This window comes from Pinus tabuliformis, chromosome X (assembly GCF_031772625.1).
Source record: "Pinus tabuliformis cultivar Carrire ecotype Pingquan chromosome X, CPIR1, whole genome shotgun sequence".
Taxonomy (NCBI): domain Eukaryota; kingdom Viridiplantae; phylum Streptophyta; class Pinopsida; order Pinales; family Pinaceae; genus Pinus; species Pinus tabuliformis.
This window is the reverse complement of record NC_142308.1, coordinates 832,219,772-832,227,403: the sequence shown is the minus strand read 5'-3', so window position 1 is coordinate 832,227,403 and position 7,632 is coordinate 832,219,772.

Below are 7,632 nucleotides of genomic sequence, written 5' to 3'. Positions count from 1 at the left end.
TTACGTTACCATAGGGATAGAAATGTGAGGGTTTTGAAACACTCATCGGTATCAATCTATCATATCATAAAAATTGACTAGGAAATGTAATAGGTATCAATTTATTATAACTCTCAAAATACTTGAGGATACACTACAAAATATTAAAAATAAAAAAATATCATAAAAAATAATTCAATTATAATTTTATTTTAAATTATTTTTACTATTAATAATTATAAAAAGAATTAATATATAAATTAAAGATATATACATTTAAGAAAACATGTAACAAAATTTTTAATGATGGAGATTAACCCTAAGAGATTTTTAATGTGTAAATAGATTTTATTGCAATATCATGGACCACTACCATGATTTGTCAATATCACATGTTCAAAAAATCTTAAGTAGTTGGATATGACCATTTTTTATAATTGATGAAAAAGACAAAATAAACACAATTATTTTTGAAATGAATCCACTCAAATTCCTTCAATCTACATAATATGGTAGGAGTGGGTAAATATGCGAGAAAACATCTCCCCACATGGGGTCGGAGTGAGGGAAAACATCATAACATGAGATACGTTTTCTCTCATTTATCCGCCCACCCCGACATGAGTGTTTTCTCTCATGTTTCCCCCCACATGATACGTTTTCTCTAATGTTTCCTCCTACCCCCACCTGCAACCTCCTCACGGGGAAACGTGAGAGAAAACTTAATAACATAACATGAGAGAAAATAAGGGAGTTGGGGGAAACACGAGAAAAAATACAATAACATATTGTATTTTATGTCATGTTTCCTTCGCACCCCACCCTCCTTGTATTCTCTCTCGTGTTTCCCCTAACCCACGCCCTCCTCACCCTCATGAGGAGGACAGATGGGGGTGTGGGGACACATTAGAGAAAACACATGTTATTATGTTTTCTCTCATGTTCCCCCCCACCCTCTTGTTTTCTCTCGTGATATGTTATTATATTTTCTCTCATGTTTCCTTGCACCCCCACCCTCACCTTCATATTATGTTTTCTCTTTTGTATCTCCCAAACCCCGCCCTCATGAGGAGGGTAGGGGTGGAAGTGGGCGATGAGGGTGGCAGTGTGGGGAAACATGAGAGAAAATATAATAGTGAGGGTGTAGGGAAGTATGAGAGAAGACATAATATATATGTTTTCTCTCATGTTCCTTGCACCCCCCACGGTCACTACCATGGATTGATTCAATAATGACATGTAGTCACCAAAATAGAAAACAACACTTTTCACATTTATGAACCACCCATGATACCCAACTCATTAGAAGAATATAAATGACACAAAGTCACACATAATATGCATTTTCTCTCATGTTTTTCCCACCCCCACCCTAAAGAATGAGAGAAAACACATAATATGCATTTTGTCTCATGTTTCTGCCACCCCCACCTTGAAGAATGAGAGAAAACATAAGATAGTTTCTCTCATGTTTCCCCCCAACCATGAGAGAAAACATAAAATTTTATCAAACCAGATTGTGTTTTCATCTAATATTAATGTAGTTATATAGTTAAATGACTCGTAAATTAATGAATTAATATACAACTTAAACATATATATACATTTTAAAAAACATGAAACGATATTCTTAACCATGGATATTTACTCCTACTTTACCATAGAGATGTAATATGTAAATATGTTGAAAATAGCAACAAGAAATGCTAAAAATAGCATTTCAGAATAGATTCCAATTGTAATTAGTCCTTCAATTAAAATTGAGAATTAAAATTCAAATTTAGTCTTAGTAGCTGTTTGAAAAATAATTAATTAATTCATCTTGAGTTAATTAGTTGGAGAAAATCAAACATGAAGTCTTTGTGAAGACATGCAACAGTGATCCTTTTGATTGAGGAAGTTATCCCTTAATTAAGGAGATAAGGATGAGTTGTATTTGAGTTGTAATTAGTTAGCTCAATTAACTGAGTTAAGTTTAGTTAAATTAGTTCCAAACAATTGGAGGAACAAATTGTGAGTTCAGTCAGTTAATGCATACATGCATGCAACTAGTGTTCTCTAGATAACTAAATATTCTCTCATAAATAACTCATGCATGCGAGTTCAGAGAAAGACCGAGTTGAGATTAAAGGAAGGGATAGTGTACTATCAGTTGGAGGAATTTTCCTATATAGGAAACTCATCCATGCAGAAGGAAATAATCTCCTTCAGGATTGCACAGTTATTTTAGAGCTCAGTGTTGTGTGTGAGGTGAGATTCACACAGGTTGCAGCTGGAGGACCCAAGAGAAACTGCGCAAGGAAATAGGAGGCTTGGAGGACTGAACGAAGGCATATGTGTTGTCTACTCTGTCTATGAGCAGCAGTGAGGGATAGTACTGAGAGCTGGATAGCTTGTGAGCTAAAGCTTTATGTAATCCTGAGATATTTCCACTTGTATGATAATACAAATAGCGGGTTTTTTAGCTGAGACTTTCCCCAAAGTATTCTTATGTGTTCATGTGTGATTGATTTCTTCTTCATCTGTTATATGTGTTCTATTTTATCTTGCTCAAAATCGATTAAGCTTCCACAAGTTTGTTTGTAGAAGTAGATCAAGTATTTTGCTTTAGTATACTGCATTATCAGGTGATCTACAGTGAAATTTCTACATGGTATCGGAGCAAAGGTGATAAAAGCAAAGAACAATATACAAAGAAGGGAGAAGTTCAAAGTTTGAAGTTCTTGATTGTAGAAATCGGATTCTTATCACATCTCAAAGTTCACTAATGGCATTCCATGGTTTGAGACACGAGTATGCCTTGGCTGGCAGCTCGAATTATATAGCCTGGAAGGATTGCATGGAAGCAGTATTAGAGGACAACGGTTTGAAGGACTTCATTGATCAAGAAGTCCCCAAGCCAGCAACAGCTAATGCCCAAGAATTGGTGGAATGGAAGAAATGTGTGGCGAGAGCGAGGAGGATTCTTTTGGAGGGTGTTCGAGACCACAGTGTCTTGAGTCTCCATGGGAAGGAGACACTATTTTCAATGTGGAAGACATTGAAGGATCTATATCAGAATAGCAGCGATCAGAGGAAGCTGGCGCTGAAAGACAAGCTTCAGAAAATCAAGTGTGAAAAGGGAGACATGATCTCTACATATATGAACAAGCTCGCCACCTGTAGAGATGAGCTTGGAAGTATAGGAATCACGACAGCCAATGATGATATGGTGAGTCTTGCTCTCCTCAGTCTTCCTAAGAGTTGGCATAACTACTAGGACTCAATGAATGGAAGAGGGAAACTGCCAGATTGGGAATGACTGTGGTCGGATCTGATGCAGGAGGAGATGAGGAGAAGCACCATAGATGGTTCTTCATCCAAGGAGGATGAAGAAAATTTTGCCTTAGCGAGTAAGGCAAGGAAAGGGAAGGAGAAGGACTCTCATCCCAAATTGAGTTCTTCTCATGGAGGGAAGAAGAAGACAAATCTAAAGTGAGATGCTTTAATTGTCATGAGGTGGGCCATTATGCAACTAATTTTCCATTGAAGAAATCCAAGAAGGGATCCTCGGAAGGATCTGAAGGTGAGGCATTGGCCTCTCAGTTCGAATTTGATTTTACTCTCATCGCATGCATGGTTTCATTGATGATGGGTTGTGGTTGGTTTCTTGACAGTGGAGCCTCATTCCACATGACCAACGATAAGAGTTTGTTTAGTACCTTGGAGGAGAAAGACCTCGAGATGCGCATAGAGATGGGTAATGATGAAAAGTTTAGTATTTCAGGAGTGGACACGGTTGCTTTTCAGAGGGAGCATGGAGCTCACATCACCTTGACAAATGTGAAGTATATGCCAAGACTGAAGAAGAACTTGGTATCGATCGCGATGGTGGAGGACAAAGGCTACGATGTTGTCTTCAATAAGCGATAGGTTTTCCTTGGACACATCACCACGAGACAGGTGAAGCAGATTAGTTCACGAGTCAAAAATCTACATGCCCTTGAGGTTCAAGATGCATGAAAAGCTTTGAGGAGCAAGGCAAATGTTAGAGACTTGGTGGTTGAGAGGGAGAGTACATTACCTCTCAACATGCAGCGCCAGAAGAAATCTCAGACAATTTTGGAGGAGCCACAATTGGTGAAGTAGCTTCAGGAGGTTGTGGAGCAGCCACAACTGGAGAAGTTGAGAGGAGACCAAGTGGAGGCATCCACTCATGTAGAAACCTCCAGTAGGGGGAAATTTCAAGCCAAGTGGGCAGAGGGATCACAAGCAGTCATACCTCCAGGTGTGAGGTGCGGTGATGTGAAGTGATAGTCCTAAGAAGGCTAAAATAGGGGCAGGATCCTTGAGGTACCCAGCCTCTTTGATTAGACCTTACTACGGAAGCCCCGACGAGGAGTAGGAGGACTAGCTAAGTGGGTAGAGACAGATGCAGATGGAGCAGCAGAGGAAGCTTCAGCATCAGAGGGTATTTCTAGCCCAACAAGGAGGTCAGTTACTTACTTCTCAGTAACTGAGTTGCAGTGCAGTAGTGGGCAACACGATGCAACATGATGAGAGGAGGTGCAGTGCAGATGCAGTGCTGGGAGATAGGACCAACAACAACATGGATGCAGCAGGAGGAATTAGTATGATTGATGCAGTCAGAGATCAAAGTGACAGAGGCTAGAGTAGCCAGATACTAAAGAGCATAGAGGTGCAGAGTTTTCAGTCGATCGAGGCAATAGCAGTTAGAGACTTTGATGACAGAGGCATCATTCTGATTCAGGTTGGATATTTTTGTGTTCCTAAAGTTGCTGGAGCAACAACACTTGAGAGAAGTGTTGCATGAAAAACATTCCAAAGGTTCAGCATCGTGTTCGAGTTGAATGTCTTTCTTATTGAGAGGGAGTGTTGAAAATAGCAACAAGAAATGATAAAAATAGAATTGCTAAACTAGAATTGCTATAAATAGCATTTCAGGATATACTCCAAGTCGGTTGGAAATAGCAAAAAATAGAATTGCTAAAAACAGAATTTCTATAAATAGCATTTTAGGATAGATTCCAATTTTAAATAGTCCCCGAATTAAAAATGAGAATTAAAATTCGAATTTAGTCTCAGTAGCTGTTTGAAAAATAATTAATTAATTCATCTTGAGTTAATTAGTTGGATAAAATCAAACATGAAGTCTTTGTGAAGACATGCAACAGTGATCCCTTTGATTGAGGAAGTTATCCCATAATTAAGGAGATAAGGATGAGTTGTATTTGAGTTATAATTAGTTAGCTCAATTAACTGAGTTAAGTTTAGTTAAATTAGTTCCAAACAGTTGCAGGAACAAATTGTGAGTTCAGTTAGTTAATGCATACATGCATGCAACTAGTGTTCTCCAGATAACTGAATATTCTCTCATAAATAACTCATGCATGCCAGTTTAGAGAAAGTACGAGTTGAGATTAAAGGAAGGGATAGTGTACTATCAGTTGGAGGAATTTTCCTATATAGGAAACTCATCCATGCAGAAGGAAATAATCTCCTTCAGGATTGCACAGTTATTTTAGAGGTCAGTGTTGTGTGTGAGGTGAGATTCACACAGGTTGCAACTGGAGGACCCAGGAGAAACTGCACAAGGAAACAAGAGGCTTGAAGGACTGAATGAAGGCATATGTGTTGTCTATTCTGTCTATGAGCAGTAGTGAGGGATAGTACTGAGAGCTGGATAGCTTGTGAGCTAAAGCTTTGTGTAATCCTGAGATATTTCCACTTGTATGATAATACAAATAGCAGGTTTTTTAGCTGAGACTTTCCCCAAAGTATTCTTATGTGTTCATGTGTGATTGATTTCTTCTTCATCTGTTATATGTGTTCTATTTGATCTTGCTCAAAATCGATTAAGCTTCCACAAGTTTGTTTGTAGAAGTAGATCAAGTATTTTGCTTTAGTATATTGCATTATCAGGTGATCTACAGTGAAATTTCTACAAAATAGACTTTGATACAATAACATGGGCCAATATCATGGCTTATCAATACCACAAGCCCAAAAAAATGATGAATCACTTCATATGACACTTGTTCATATGATATATTTTTTAATTGACTCGTTTAATTAAAATGCCAAAAATAGCATAACTACTTTGGAGATAGATCTCAACCTTTGATTTGTGTATATCACTAAGAATATCCTAAAATATTCTGTGAATGCTAAATCTTTGTTATCCATCTAATAATGATTAAGAATTATATTAGGATTACACAACTTGAGGAGATGGGCGAAGCTCTAAAAATCCTTGTGACATCTAGAGTTTTCCATGTTGGTCAATTTACACTTAAATAATGTGGATTTCTTTGCAGATCACTGCAACAATATGATCAGTGGTGAATCTTAATGATTCAAGGATGAAGACAGTTTCTTTTGTAGTAAGGGTTTGTTGGACAAGCAAGCTCTTCATCAAATTTATATAGTTCCATCCTAAAATGTATATATGGACTCTTGGTAGTTCAATAAATTTCATCCCGAAATGTTCATTCGGATGAAGAAGATTTCATCTATGAGAAGTCTTTTTCGGTGCAAGGTTTAGTTTACAAATTCTATGGATTTTGGCTGCGGCTAATAGATTTTCTTAAATGGATGCTTGAGACATGGAAATGTCATTTAACGAATGATCAAAATATTTATCCCATGGCTTAGAGTTTTTTCATTGTTGTTTTCAACATTATTGAGAACAAGAAGACCATTTGCAAATTTTGGTTGTGGTTTTGGGGTAGTTTCGGCCCCTTCATGCAACCCTGGTCTCCCACCTTTGATATCCTAATGGCAGAGATCTTGACGTCTTCGGTTTCGGCAAGGCTTTCAAACCTACCATTGCATCTTCGGAATCTCGATTCACTATCCTCTATTGGGAATGCTCTTGGAAAGTTTTATTGCCACAACCCACATATAGGAAATTATTATAAAACTACTTATGCTTGAATTTTTGTGGAGATGGACTTCAAAAAGGCTTTTCCCACTAAGACCAATTTGATGGCCCCAAATTATATGTTGGTCCAAAACCTCAACTATGAAAATGTTTCATTCCAGTGTAGAGTGTGCAATGGAATCGAGCATGTAATAAAAAAATGCCCCAAGGATCGAAGTAAAAAAGATTAGAAAAAATATCGATGGGGTAAATCGTGGGAAGGAGCTTAGAGAAATCACGATATGGTATACAAAGAGGAAGAGTCTAAGGATAAGAAATAACCATAAGATAAACTGGAAACTAATATTTCCAATGACAATGCATCAAAGGAAGCAAAACTTAATAAAGAAAAACTGCATGTCAGTGAGGATTCTTTGGACTCAGAGAAAGTGGAAAAGTAGCAAACCCTCATGGAAAACATATCCCCTTCAGAAACCACAATGAATAATGTTGGAAAGACAACTTATTTGGTAGATTAGATACATTATAAACACTCCAATAACAACAACATGTAGTTGTCAAAGAATGGTCCATCCAAATCTACAAAAAACATGGGTTGGACTTAGGTTCGGAAGAAAGGAGGAAGTATTTTTCCAAGAAAAATAAGAATTCAAACTAAATCAAAACAGAAAGTGAATAATGGATTGTAAATGTGTATGAATACAAGAACCTTTTGGGAAAAATTTAGTTGAAAAGGGACTGAAATTTTTGTGTGATGAAGCTCGCTTGAG